The sequence below is a fragment of the Nannobrachium achirus genome (assembly GCF_963921795.1).
Source record: "Nannobrachium achirus genome assembly, chromosome: 11".
Classification (NCBI taxonomy): domain Eukaryota; kingdom Metazoa; phylum Chordata; class Actinopteri; order Myctophiformes; family Myctophidae; genus Nannobrachium; species Nannobrachium achirus.
This window is the reverse complement of record NC_137820.1, coordinates 56,443,520-56,457,484: the sequence shown is the minus strand read 5'-3', so window position 1 is coordinate 56,457,484 and position 13,965 is coordinate 56,443,520.

The window sequence follows — 13,965 nt, the reverse complement described above, 5'->3', positions numbered from 1 at the left end:
TAGGGATTTGCACTCCTTTAAGGCTTGCGGGAGGGCATTCCACATGTTGGTGGTATAGCTGCGGAACAAATTAGAGCCTTTAATAGTGTTGAATCTAGGTTGAAGATGATTAGTGGAGCTGCCTCTGGTGTTGTGATCGTGGACATCCTTGACCTTTAGGAAGTAGTTTATCAGGTACATGGGTATCTTAGTGGTGTAGTGTATCTTGTACACCAGGCCCATTGCAAGATGCTGTACTCTATGACCACTATACTATGTGTTTACCTTGCTTATTGTAGTGTCTGTCGTTATACAAGCTCACATCACGTTGTGACCTTAATTGAGTGTTAGCAATTTTGCTGCCATTTTTAAACATAGCTGTAGTAAGCAGCTGCCAAATTGTCCTTACCTTTTAACGTGGGCACGTGCACGCATCGTGCACTATCTGTGCGCGACTCATCTAGTAGACGTAGACTCGGTGACAGCTTTCGAATAAAAAAAAAAACATTGGAATAGACAAATCCGTTGCCAGGCAGTTACCCCTGCTGTATCCGCCAGTGTTACATAAGAAAACATTGGAAACGGCCAGCCGTGCGCTATGGTAACACGTGGACACGTTCGCGCACATAGCAGACGATGTGTGCGCGTATCATATGCCAGGCGGGCACAATAATCAAACAGCTACCAAATTAAAAAAAACGCGTGAAAAAAGACCATTCTATGTCCGTGCAGCTCCTTCGTTTGTTTACAAGGAAACCCTATGGGCCGGGATCTACGATTTGACGTCAGACCGGATATGGAAACCTAGATCCGGTCTAAACAGGAAATATGACCGGATACAGTTAGGGGCGGGCCTAAAGTCTCCGAAGCGGCTATAATCAGCGACCATACTTTTAATCGTTTCATAATGATTAAAGCTAATTAAATTTCCGGGATCGACGGGCATCGCAGCGTGGTACAGCGGGAAATCAACAGTTTCAACGTGGATCGTGGGAAATGAGTTAATTGCATTTTTTGGGGGGGATATTTGAGTGTGTCTCTGTGGCTTTTTTACAACATTGAACCGATGAAAAGTATTAACAACAAGAGCTTGTTAAAGAACAACTCGCCTGTCACACTTCAGGATTCAAATTTAAAATGAGCAAAAGTAGTAATCAACAAGCTCAAAATGCAGCTTTTGGAGCTTGTGGATCTACAGCTTTTGTGTGACGCTGTAGTATGATGATCAATCAATCAATTTCTTTTATATTTCCTGAAAAGTAGTTTTTTTGGACATACAAGGTTTCCATTGACAATGACAGGGTTCTCAGCGGTGTCCGCTGCAGCCCACCTGGCTTACGGCTGATTGTATGATGCAGTATGAATAACATCATTATAAAAAGCCCTGTTTATGGAAGATGGAAGTGAGAGGAGTCTCCAAGGGAAAGACTTACAGTACAGCATGCAGCGGCTGAAAGCTGATGCACCAGATGGTCAGTACAGAGCAGAGCACCAGACCTCACCAGAAGTGTATGTTTTTGGAGGTTGTGATGATGATGTGCGTGTGTAATATAGCCTATATATATAAAACTTGACATTTCACTCTGTACTTGGTCTGCTCTTTTCCCCCTCTACACCAAACCTCAAACCGAAAATAACCGATCTACAAGCTCACAAGCTTGTAGATCGGCTATTTTCGGCTAAAGTTCATTTGAGAAATCGTAGCAAAACATACAGATGATGCACAGACAAACAGCCTGCCAGCCAGCTAGCCACACATGTCATCAAATCAAATCACAACAAACAACACCGACCGGCATGCTTCTGATTCTGAACCCACATCATAGCAACCAATGGCACAGCCATATCTCATCTTAAATGATAACATTAATTGGCACGGCGGCCAGGCAGGTAATACTGAATAAAAGATTAGGGATAACTCACCATCAGATTGTCACCCCAAGTCAGCCATGTCACCACAACGTCCAAACAACATCATAATCCTGATCCCTGTTTATCCACTGTCCTGAGTTTGTAATTAGTTGTAATTAAAGCCATGCTAACTTTCAGTTTAAGTTTGGCATAGCGTCTTGTATCAAGGCTACAAAATACAAAATGTGTCCTAAAGTTTGACTGTCTGATTTGACCAATTCAACATTTTGTGTTTCAGGAACAGAACAGGAACACTGCTGAGCAAGACCAGTGTTGCCAGATTATATGCGAGGTAAACAAGCAACACGGTCTATGAATACATGGCCAAATGTATCGCTTAACAAGCAAGACCTGGCAACACTGCCAAGACCAGTGTTGCCAGGTTATATGCGAGAGAAACAAGCGACCAGGTCTATGAAAACATGCCCAAATGTATCGCTTAACAAGCAAGACCTGGCAACACTACATACAGTGATATTAGACCTGAAAGTGTGGGACAGGGGGGTCAGGCAACGGGCAATGGCCAATCGGGGGAGCCAATTCTATACCTGGCTCCATTGATCAGGCGGCAGTGGCTGTCGGGCAGAAAACTCTAGTCTCTTTTTGTTTTTGTTCGTAAAACAAATTAACACTGTACTTTTTTATATATATATATATATTTTTTTAGGCTTTTTCTGCCATTATTGATAGTAGGCTGACAGGAAACGGGGAGAGAGATGGGGGGGGGGTGAAACGCAGCAAAGGTCGCCAGGATCGGGACTCGAACCTGCGACGCTGCAAGGCTGGTCTGGATTACCAGCCTATAGGTCCCTGTGGCCCATGCAGGCCAAAAAATAACACTGTACTTGAAAGTTTTGACTTTTGAGCTTGTAGTTCTGCTACTTTTGAACCCATTTTCACCCATATCTTCGTAGAATCTGTCCTCACTGATGATGATCAGAATAATGTGGTACCAATTTCACTCTGCGTGGTCTGTGTCTCAGAGCGGGGGTTTGTGGACAGTTCAGAAACCTGCCTACCATTGGCATCATCGATGTTGGTGGTGATCCGTGGCTCAAAAGTGCAGAATACATTATGAGAAGGGTTAGTTATTGTCTGTGGTGAATTCAAATCTCTTACAATAGCAGGGGGGGAAATCAGATGTCACTACTTTATGTTTTTTTTTTTTTCTTTCTATTTTCTTTTTCTTTGCTCCCTGGAGCCAGATGGTGGCATCATGCCTCATTCACTACGGGGGAAAGTACACACACTCAGCATCAAAGTGCACGGAGGTCTCACATCCGCCGCGGAACTGTCGAGACGAGAGAGTGAGAGAGAGAGAGAGAGAGAGAGAGAGAGAGAGAGAGAGAGAGAGAGAGAGAGAGAGAGAGAGAGAGAGAGAGAGAACCAGCCAAAAGAATAAGGAAAAAAAGCCACAACTCTGCAGAGAGTGGCATGTTAAAGCTATTATTATTATTACACACACAGGGAGACAGGCACCGTCCTCCTATTGACAAATCGTCGTTGTCGGGTGAAAACCTTGTATGTCCAAAACCGTTCGTTTTGCATTTATCATTTAAAAAATGATTTAAACGGTGCGAGGCGTTGTGTGCTTGTAGATCGGCTGTTTTCACTACTTTTGTGCGACGGCCTTGTCTGATGAAGCAGGGCTTTACTTTGGGGCGTTTATTCGGTGGGTGGGTTATTTGGGTGGGAGGCTCTCAAGGGACCATAGGCCCCACGGTGGAGGAGCGTTTATTCGGTGGGTGGGTTATTTGGGTGGGAAGCTCTCGAGGGACCATAGGCCCCACGGTGGAGGAGCGTTCGTTTCGGTGGGTTGGTGGGAGGCTCTCGAGGGACCATAGGCCCCATGGTGGAGGAGCGTTTGTTCAGTGGGTGGGTTATTTGGGTGGGAGGCTCTCGAGGGACCATAGGCCCCATGGTGGAGGAGCGTTCGTTCAGTGGGTGGGTGGGAGGCTCTCGAGGGACCAGTAGGCCCCACGGTGGAGGAGCGTTCGTTCGGTGGGTTGGTGGGAGGTGTAACGGAGGTGATCCGAACCTCCCCACCCGGCTTTGAACCCGGGTCTCCCGCGTGTAAGTCCAATATCTTAACCCTCGCTCCAAAGGGACATCCCTATGGAACGAGGGCAGATACTAGACTTTTGAGGCTTCAGGCTGGGGCTGCGACTCTCTCCGCCACAGAGGGTCTCGAGGGACCAGTAGGCCCCACGGTGGAGGAGCGTTCGTTTCGGTGGGCTGGTGGGAGGCTCTCGAGGGACCATAGGTCCCATGGTGGAGGAGTGTTCATTTCGGTGGGTTGGTGGGAGGCTCTCGAGGGACCATAGGCCCCATGGTGGAGGAGGAGGAGGAGCTGGCGCTGCGTGTCGTTGCCTCATGGCCCCTCATGCAGGCAGTCCAAACGGACTCATCCTTGAGACTAAGCTGCAGAAACCGCCACGGCCGCTTTAGCACCGGCCAGACCAGACCTTTCTCGCTCTCTCCTACAATTACCATATACCACACACACACACACACACTCACGCACACACACACACACACACAGGCACACACACACACACATGCACACACACACACACACACACACACACACACACACACACACACACACGCACACGCACGCACACGCACACACACAGTCCGTTTCAAAAACACAAGCCACTGTTGCGTGGAGAGTGCTGAAACCATCCGCTGATTGGCAATACGGGGGCTTTTCTCAAATGACGGGGTTTCTTGTTTTAAATCGAGCTGCTTTGTCATTAAAAAAAAAGAGAAAAGGCCGATCGAGGCCCTGCTTGGACAGCCTGGTGAAAGAAATGATCAGAGGATGATAGATTAGGAGCAAGACTCGCCGCTTGAAAACATGTTTTCTGTTGCTGCTCCCTGACCTAGAAAACGAGGAACAAGACAGAGAATTCCATTCCATTCCACGATTTTTAACCCATTTTTCACTCAGTGTCAATTGTCTAATGTAATCCTGTGTGCTACTCTCTCTCTCTCTCTCTCTCTCTCTCTCTCTCTCTCTCTCTCTCTCTCTCTCTCTCTCTCTCTCTGCCAACCTGGGGAGAGCAACGGACTGACCAAATGCTTCCTTTTATGCATGAGGAGTCCAAGGTGCTTCTTTTCACCTGAAAGGGGGGAGTTTCCCCAGTAGGACGTACAGTAGCTCGTGGAAGGAAAAAGTTATTCAATTTCCAACCAGTTCCAATTCCCCTCCATCAGTCGCCACGTTGTGAGCTTAGTACTGTAGATGTGCTATTTTCAAAAGACGTTTACAAATTTAGACACAACATTCTGCATAACTAGTCATTTTACGTTTGGTACTTTAATTATATTTTGACTCAAGTACATTTCGCTTACCAAACTTTTACTTTGTAACAGAGCGTCTCTCTTATTACCTCTGCAGTATTTGAGTACTTTTCCCACCACGGGTAAAGATGTAGGAAGGCTGTTCCTGGCTGCAGCCATCTGCTGTTGGGTCACGGTTTGGTCCAGGAAAGTGACCAGCCGGACACCGTCCTCCCACACGGTGCTGTCCTGACCAGTGGGCAGTGTCCACAGTGTCCACTCAGTGTCCGGAACGTGCTCGGGGCACGGTGCTGTGTGTGGTCCCCGCCGGCGTTGCCATGTCTGCTTGTTATAAGCGACTTTGGGTTTGGTTTTCCCTAACCTCGCCTACCAGGCTTTCTGGGGGAAAGCCTGGTGTTTGTTCACAACAGGCCATTTGGTTTCCGCCTAAAGCACGGAAACCACTAGAAGAAGCGGCTTCGCTTTGATTTGGTTCCTCCGTTTGTTTCCCCAATCCCTATTAAAATTGACCGCAGGGGAATCACTTTGGGTTAAAACTGAATCCGGTTTGATAGTTCAGGGCAAATTGTAGTCTTTGAGTACTACAACATGACGTGTTGTGGTTTCCGCTCCAGACCGGTTACAACCCCGAAAAGTGAAGTGATCCCAGACTATAGGTTTTCCCGTAAAGTTGCTTGAAAATTATAGTTACGGGTTGTTTTTTTTGGGGGGGGCTTGTTTGTTAGTGTGGTTGCCCCTGCAGGGCAACCATACTATATAGCACTTTATTCCATCCATCCATCCATCGTTCCCTTCCTAGATAAACTTTATTTTGCAGCGCTACTCCTCCTACAGTTTTTGCGGCACTCACTTGGGCCATGTGTCAAATCGACCGGCTTCATCGGGAATAGATTCCTTGCATTTTGCTAAGAGATACGTTACAGAGTTTAATTTATATAGATTTACTTGTGAATAAATGTTCTCCATTGACTTTAATTAAAATGTTAACTTTTCCCAAAAATGGAGATGACTGATATCCAGGTACAAGCTATGGAATGGTTAGCACTGCTCCAATAGGGATAAGGACTGACAGATAGGCCTACAAACCAATGATTCTCAAACATTTTCACGTCTGCTGTTTTCAAACAGCCGATCCGGTTTGCTTATTTCTCTCGCAGAACCTGGCAACACCACCCGCCCAGGCCCCCACCCACTGCTCTCGCCAGGACTGTCCACAACGTGGTCCAACAGACAGAGAGGGCCAACGCCGAGCCAAATCCACAATGTACGCAACTCACCAAATAACACTTTCTCAAATTCACAGAAATCGTATTTTGAGAAATATGTGAACGGACATGCAAGCCTGCACGGCTGTTACGATACACTCAACAAATCCAGTGATTTGTGGCCGTGTCTGCGTCGCTGTCAGACCCATTGTCGTTTCACCTCCTTTGTACGATTTGTACGTTTGGCATATACGAACACGGCTGTAAAAGTACATGGACTCTGTAAAAGTTTGTAGGAATCGCATATTTTTTTTAATCAATAAAATAAATAACATGGTAATTAACACATCAAGACCTGAGGCCGATTCAACCTATGTCTTCTAAATCATAACAGTTTTCAACTAAAAATAAAATGAAAGAAAAAAGCTTATGTTTCTATATCAGCGGTTCTCAAAATGTTTCACGTCAATGACCCTCAAAATGATATGTATTTGGCCGGTGACCCCCATCTCAAAATATTTAGTATATATATATATATATATATATATAGCTAGCCTCGGCTATAGGCCTATTCAAAGATTTGCACAAATGTTCACGATTTCTTTCTAAAATAGCAGATCTACAAGCTCATAGGGTGGCACGAAGTGACACGAAAGTATAAAATAATGGTTTAAGCTTTACGTGGTTAAAATCTAAAATGACATGTACGATGCATGCTCTCCCGTTTTGAATGCGTTAAGAAGAACAATGGAAGAGAGCTTAGCATTATGGATGACTTTGTTTTGTAAGGCTGAGGTCCTCCTAGCTGGGGCCTCCTCCGGCTCAGTCATCATTGTGTTCACGGCGGAGGGCAGAGGGCTGTCTCTTCATCTTGTGCGATCCACATGCGTATACAGCCAGCCCTCTGGTCTGCTCTTAATTGTGGTTGAAGCAGAAACATCGGCAAGACTCATTCTATTCTTCATTTCATCCCCACAGACACACCAAGAGGAACGGCTACAGTAGTTTTTTGGGGGCAGGCGGCTAGCATTTTCCACGGGAAACAGCCCACAACCGACCCCCTCCCCCCCTCCCGTCGTCCCAAAAAGCCGAAGCGCAAAATGTCATCACGCAGGAATCCGAGAAATACCAGAAAGTCTGAGTTTTATTACCAAAAATCATCTGTGAGCACAAACAAATGTGGAGCACAAACATGCCTTTTAATTGAGAAGGCAGATGGTCCCGGGCCTGGCCCGGGCAGGAGACCGGCGGGGAGTGGGGGGGGAGGCGGGACGGGACGGGGGACGGGGGGGTTCTTGTGGAAAACAAAGCGTCTGGAGGCGACCACCACCCCTCTGTCTCCGTCGCTGCGACTGGGAGACAGGGTCTGGGTTATATTTTATTTTTTTGTGGAAACCCGCAAAAAAGACTCAAATAGAAAATCACCATTGTTGCCGCAGTGGGGACACACAGACACAGAGCAATTCACGGGAACAAGTTGTCTTGGGTTTCCGGGAGGGGAATGTTGTTTATCCAGTTCACCACCGCGGCGTGGTGTTTGTCATTGTTGCTGTCTTGGTAGCAGACATCTTGAGGATGTTGTGTCGAGCGGCGCTCTGAGAGCTTACGGTCTCGCTGCCACTTGGACCTGCGGATGATGGGATGGTGATGGATGGACGGGGAGTGGAGAGGAGGAACCGGTTAGCGCTAGCTGCAGCGCTAGCTGCAGGCTATAAACAAATAAAACGTGACCCAACTCTATTGTTGCTCTCTTCTACAAGCTCACAACGCGAGGCGGTTAAGCCTGTAGATTGTGTTTTATTATCAGGTCAAATAATCCTTCTGGCTGAAGTTACACAAACACTGATTATGCTACATTTAGCACAGTTAGCCCTGTTGCACACGTAATAGGTTCACTTCAACCTCGTGTTGAGCAGTTAATCCTATTTGCTACGTACGTCTACAAAAACCTTCATATTTCAAAGATAACGTGCTTACTGAAGTCTCACAGATGTCACAGTATGGTACGCTCAAGCAGAATTACCCGTATCTTTCGTATTGTTTAATAAACTGCATTTTAATCCGATCAGATGCCATTTTCTGTTGTTTTTCAGCCATGCGACCCCATCGGTTGCGAGGTGTACTGCACTTAGATACATTAATACCTTTTTAAGGAAACGACGACCGATCGGATTAAAATGCTCCTCATTAAATAATACGATCATTACGGGACATTCTGCTGGAGCGTACCCTATGGTGACATCTGTGAGCCTTCACTAAGCAATTTATCTTTGTAATCTGACCGTTTGTGTAGACGTATGTAGCAAATTGGTTAAACTGCTTCACGGTTGGCGCACTGTAGCGTCTTTACATTTAGCCCAATAATGCTTGAGATGCTGTTGTGGCATTATCTTTTTAGAGAGCAATAACTAAAGTTTAAAACATACATAAACCACTTTAGCCCTATGTTATACCAAGGCTATTTGAAAATAGACGATCTACAAGCTCACAACGCATTGCGGTGCGACGCGTTGTGAGCTTGTAGATCTGCTATTTTCAAACATTTTGTACTTTTACTTTTGGTACTTTAAGTACATTTGGATACCAATACTTTTGTACTTTTACTCAAGTACATTTTTTATTCTGGACTTTTACTTGTAACAGAGTGATTCTACATTGCAGAATTGATACTTTACTTTATTATAAAATGTTGGTACTTTTTCCACCACTGTGTAAACGTTTGTGTTCTCATGCCAATAAAGCTTCTTTGAATTGAAGATTGAATTGAAGATTGCTCCCCATGTGGCGGAGTCAGGTCATTGCAGGTTAGAAATTTATTTAAAACTTGAATATCTCAAAAGTACTATTTCAGCATGGCATCATTCTATAAGCCATATCTTCAAAACTGTTGGGTCAATCTCCACAACCAATATATCATTTTGTAGCTATGATCCCCAGCTTTCAAATGAAATGAAAAAATGAAAATGAAAAAAATTGCAATGACTGGCTCCTGGGGAGATTGGGACACAGAGGATTAAACTAATTAAAACATGTATTTTTGGGGGCAAACCCCTGTTTTGCAATGTAACTACTGTACCTTTGCCTTCCCTTTTTATTAATATCACCTAGATGTTATTCCTTTGGTACTTTAAATAGCAATAATGAGGCTATGATCTTTTTCCCCCATCCACTTCCACTATAAAAGAATCTGCCCTGGTAAATTTGTTCTACCTAGAAACAAGAGCAAAATGGGGCGGGATTGACATACGGTCTATTAGGTTTTTATGTGGCCACACCCACCAGTTCATTAAGTATGCCTGGTTGTTCAGGTGGGTGGTGACCCAGTTGAAGTTAGCCACACCCACAGTGTTGGGTGAATGGTAAAAGGGGAGGGATGATTATTATGATGTCATTTAATCACTGTTTTTGGATCAGCACTTTTGACCCACAAGTTGTCAGCTTCCAGGAAGAAATACAAAATACAAAGGGAATACATAATTGCTCATAACAACCACCCCAGGGGGTCTAATGAAATACTGTCAACCTCCTAGACACATGAAAACCAGAAAAAGTACAAAACTATGGCACCACCTCTTTAAAACAATTGTTCGGCCATCATAGCTGAATGGTTAGAGCTTGCCACCGAAGGAAGACAAAAGTCCCAGGCCTCAGAACTGTGTTGAAGTGAGACACTTACAAAATACTCGTAGGTATGTGCAAATATGCAGTGACATAGGGCTGCAAATCTTTGGGTATGCCACGATTCGATTCAGAATCGATTCTTGGGGTCACGATTCACGATTCTTTTCAATTCTTTCAAATCCAAGCGATTCGAATTCAGAAACTTTTATTTTCCGAATAAAAAATGATTCTCGATTCAAAACGATTCTCTATTGAATTCATATATCAGGATCTACTCCAGTCTGTGGCATGAAAGCAGAGTACATTTACATAGCTTTTATAATTGTAAAGGTGTTATCAACTTATTGCAATAATGTAAAACCATTTCTGATTTATTCATGCTTGCACACATTCTTTTAACTTGTACAAACACAACATAATATCTAATAAATTATCATAATAGAAAAATCATAATAAAAAATCATAAAATTAAAATAAAAATCATCATACCTAATATGATGATTTTTGGAAAATGAGAATCGATTCTGAATCTTACCATTTTAGAAACACGATTCGAATTCAAATCGATTTTTTCCTGCACCCCTATAAAACACCCAAAGAAGTGGGTACCAAATAGGCCTATTAATAATATTATTTTCTCACAGAAGGTAACACACCAACTCAACCAAAGCAACAACTCAGGAAAGGATGTACAGTAACAGTTTGTAAGGAGCTCATTCCTCAATACGTTGCAGTCATTTTGGAGGATTCCTTGCGCAGGGTGACATATTCTCAGTGATGGTGACACATTGAATTATAAATATTGTTAGTGATGGTGACACAGCTGACACTTTGAATTATAAATATTGTCAGTGATGATGGTGAGCACCTCCCCCCACCCCCACCAGCTGGTCCAAAGTCAGTGGTTTAAATACATTTACTCAAGTACAAAACATACAAACATACATTAACCACTACAGCCCTATATACGTTTTGTTTTGGCCATTTGAAAATAGCAGATCTACAAGCTCACAATGTGCTTGCAGATTGGCTATTTTCAAAAGATGTTAAAGTACATTTGAAAACTTGAAATGGGACATTCTGCATAACGTGTACTTTCTACTTTTGGTACTTTAAGTACATTTTGATGGCAATACTTTGCCAATACATTTTGAATTTCCGGACTTTTACTTGTAACAGAGTATTTTTATATTGCAGTAGCCTATTTTTACTTAAAGGGGGCGTAACACCGGCCGAAATTTAACATTATGATACAGTAAGTCACGTGGTGTTTCTTCAAACGGTCTGAAAAGGAGGCGGGGCCGTATCAGTTAGTAGTGAATGTATACTTCGTCCGTCGTGCGGTGCCGCGCAATGTATACTTCGTCCGTTGTGCGGTGCCTCGCAATGTATACTTCGTCCGTCCTGCCGTGCCGCGCACAGCGTGATGTTGTTGTTAGCGTGTAGCAGCGCCGCACCGCAAGGCTATTTTGGAGAGCTATTGTGTGTGTACACACACACAGGCTACACACACAGAGTGTATGAGCCACGGACCTCAGTCCTCCGAGACAGCAGGACATATGTCTGCTAAAAGGGCTCAAAGCTGCCGAGGAGAAGGAGATCGCTGGACGCTCGTTCTAAGCTCTCCCGGCCAGGTCCTCCAGTCAGGTTTAGCGGAAGACACAGCAGGGTATGGCCAACAAAACCGTCCCTTAGACGGGGAGAACTGAGAAGCGTGTTGACCCTCGTAACGAATCTCTGACACCTTTTTTGAAGAAGACATGTACTTTTTTACCATTTTATAGCGAATGGTGTATAATTTTTACCCCTAGAACTGATAGTTTTAAAGTTGGTTTAGAAAGTCGGAAACATGCCTCGGACAGCTTTTTTTGGGGCAGTTTCAAAAGATAATGATATGGATACTCGACTCTGCGAGTCTCCGCCCCTCCCCCCATATTAGCCCAATCAAATTAATGTATTGCCGTTACTGTACAGAAAGTACTACTTTCAGTACAGTAACTACAATAAATTAATTTGATTGGGTAATTTAACATGGGGGTACATGACATCATTAAAAAAATTGGCTAATTTGATAGCCATAATTAGCTGTTTTGGCCTTGTCATGCCCACTTTAAGTAAACATTTTGATATACTTTTTACGCTACTGTCCAAAGCAACTGGATCTTCTGAATCATCACAACCTTGTAACTCAAAAAAAATTTCCCCACATAAATTAACGCCCTGCTACTTCATCATACAAGATCGTGAAGCGTTTTAAGCTTAGATCATCTGTTTCTGTATTTTACATATTGATTTATTTTCATTTAAAAAAAAGGAACGATTTTGGACTTCCAACCGACAGCAACGTTTTAATAGTTTCCCCCTAGCAGGGGACTGAGTGAGTGGTTGGTTTTCATTGGGCTGTGCTGTCAGCCATTGTCCAACACACTGACCACAACAGAGACAGATAGATGGAAGGAGGAGGGTTTACCCAGAGCCTGGTACAGGCCAGAGAAACCCTGACATATACGGTACATGCTTGCTTCAATGGCCTCCAGACAGACAGCGATGGACAAAGTATACTCAACCCAACCCCCCAGTACTCAAAGTATACAGTATATACTTGTGGTCAAATATTTGTATGATGGGGAATCCAAGCTAATAGAAATTGAAGGCTTTCTATTCCTGGAAAAGTTAGCATGCTATTAGAAGCCATTCTCCCATTAATCTAAAACTCTCCCAATGCCACCCTGTTTGGCATTCAGTATCAAGCCTTGGATTGGGGTAAGTCAAGTACACCCCCTGGACTAAAGTCATGTCCAGGGGGTGTACTACATTATGCTACATAAACAGGAAGATAGGCTCCTGCCCTATAGGCCACATGGCTTGGCAAGGCTTAGTACTTGGCATGAAACTGTTTGAGAACAACTGTAATACTAGCTTGCATTGTAGGCCATACTGTATGAATGCTTAACTAGGTATTTAGTTCTGTTGTGTTCGGCGTGTGCGTGTGTGTGTATGTGTGCCCGCGTGCATGCGTAGAGAGACGACGACTAAGTCAACAGCGTGAAGAGCGAGGTGCTGGTGTGATGTATTAACATCACCTGCACAGCGTGCCTCTCAGCCAGCCCACATGCATACAAGCAGAGGTTAATCATTCACCAGACCCACTTTGTGTGACCTAGCACCAAAACAAAAACATTTTGATTGATTCCTCCAGCCCTTCTGCGGTTAGCAGCACAGACGCCCCCGAGAAAGGCACGCTATCGAGAGACCAAATGTGACACATTAGTATATTAATCCGCAACGGTTGTTGAGCCACGTTTTCCGTCACACAGGAACGCCTAATAACAATGTCTCCGGTTCAAAGGGCCCTGCAGTCATTAATATCACGAGGCGACCCGCGTCTCACTGCTGTGGTCCCTGGAAAGCGACCATCACATCGGAGATGCAAGATGTGACGGCGCGCGACACGCGGGAGATGCGACGGCTCGCTGATGGAAAAGCAGATGAACACATTGCGACTGTCACGGACCCTGAATATTTGCGCGCTTGACGCCTTAACCCCGTCCCCCGCGGGACGCAGCTGTTGAAGCCTCTGAGCGATTGGATAATTAATTCCCTGGATCTCAATTCCCAAAGTCTGAGACTATGCAGAGATGGCGGTTTTAGGGAACAATGACATGCAGATGTGTTCTGAGGGATCAAAACGCGACAATTACCGATCTATAAATGGTATTTATGCCTATCTAAGAACTTTTTTCCTCCCATGCTACTCAGGGATATTCAGTGGTTTAACTCCCCTAGTTGGAGATCCCACTTCGTCTCTTGTCAAACAAGGTTTGGTTCAAACGGAACAACATTGAAAACCAGCGTCATTTAATTTGAGCAAATAGGCTCATGTTCAGCCATATTCATGTAGGCTGTACGCTTAAGCACACCCCGTGATACGACTGTGGCGGCA